Below are 1,782 nucleotides of genomic sequence, written 5' to 3'. Positions count from 1 at the left end.
ATCCCACTGCTGGGAATATATCCAAAGGAAAGGAAATCATCAAGTCGAAGGTATACCTGTATTCCAATGTTCATTGCAGCACTCTTTACAATAGCCAAGGGTTGGAATCAGCCCAAATGCCCATCATTGGATGAGTGGATACGGAAAATGTGGTATGTATACACAATGGAATATTACTCAGCTATAAAAATGAATGAAATACTGCCATTTGCAACAACATGGATGGACCTTGAGAGAATAATATTGAGTGAAACAAGTCAGGTAGAGAAAAAGAAATACCACATGTTCTCACACGTTGGTGGGAGCTAAAAAATAAACAAATTAATTCACCCACTTACACACACAAAAAAAACCGGGGTGGGGGGGGGAAGAAGATATAACAACTATACCTTTTTGAAGTTGTTACAACAAGCAAACAGAAAGGACATTCTTGGGGGGGAGGGGAGAGAGGGAGGAGGGAGGGAGGTGTCGGTGATGGGCCATAATAATCATATACATTGTATATTGACAAAATAAAAATTTAATAAAAAAAAATAATAATGTGCTTGAAATAATACTCCCCGTGATGATTTTTAAAATACAGCTACAAATTTTTTGATGCTTCTCTCATCAGGAGTGGAGTCTAATTCCCTTCTCCTTGAATATAGCTTGCCCTTGCTGACTCACTTGCAGTCAAATTAACTGTGGTAGGTATAATGTCTCCCTGAAGATCCCCACTCCTAATCCCTAGAATCTGTGGATATGTTATGTGGCATCGCAAAAGGGTCTTTGCAAATGTAATTAAGGTCACAGGCATTAAAATAGAGAGATTATCCAGGATTATCTGGGTAGGCCAATCTAATCGCATGAGGGCTTAAAAGCAGAGAACTTTCTCCAGCTGGAGGCAGGAGAGAAAAGGCAGAAGGAGACCTCAGAGAGATTCAAAGCATGAGAAAGACTCAACCTCCCATAACTGGCTTGAAAGATGAAGAAGACCATGAGCAAGGGCATGTGTGTGGCCTCTAGAAGCTAAGAATAACCCTTATCTGACAGCCAGCAAGGAAAAAGGGACCTGAGCCCTATAACTGCAAGGAACAGAAGTCTGCTGACAACCTAAATGAGCTTGGAAGTGGAGCCTCCAGTCTCCAGGACTGGCAGCCAGAGGAACCAGCCATACTCTCAAGAACTTCTGACCTACAGAACTACAAAATAATAAATTTGTATTGTTTAGACCACTAAATTTGTGGTAATTTTATATGGTAGCAATAGAAAATGATTACAGTAACACTACATGACTTCCAAGCATAGGTCATAAAGGGCCGTGCAGTTTCCTTCTGGCATGCTTATGTGCTCTTCTCTCTCTCTCTCTGTCCCTCTCTCACTTTATACCTATGGAGCCCTGAACAACCTTGTAAGAAGTATAACTAACCTCAAGCCAGCATGTCGGAGACACCATTTGGAGAGACCACGTAGAGATAGACATACCTCAGCTATTCCATCCCTAAGCTGTTTGAGTCTTCTATTTTAGGTGCCAGACATCTCAGAGGAAGCTTTTGATATGGCTATAGCCCTAGCCACCACTGGATTGAGAGACCCCAAGTAAGAAGACCTAGCTCAGCCCAATCAACCTTCATAACTATGAAATGCTGATGGTGATGATTGATGATGATGGGATGAAACTAAGTTTGTGGTGGTTCATTATAAGGCCATAAAAACCAAACGCTTCCTTTAGCTTTTTGTCTCTCCAAAAAGAGAGGAGATTAAAACTTTCTCCACATGAAGAAGAGAGAAGCGGAATTACAG

The sequence above is a fragment of the Galeopterus variegatus genome, unplaced genomic scaffold (assembly GCF_000696425.1).
Source record: "Galeopterus variegatus unplaced genomic scaffold, G_variegatus-3.0.2 Scaffold6720, whole genome shotgun sequence".
Taxonomy (NCBI): domain Eukaryota; kingdom Metazoa; phylum Chordata; class Mammalia; order Dermoptera; family Cynocephalidae; genus Galeopterus; species Galeopterus variegatus.
This window is presented reverse-complemented; position numbering follows the sequence as displayed.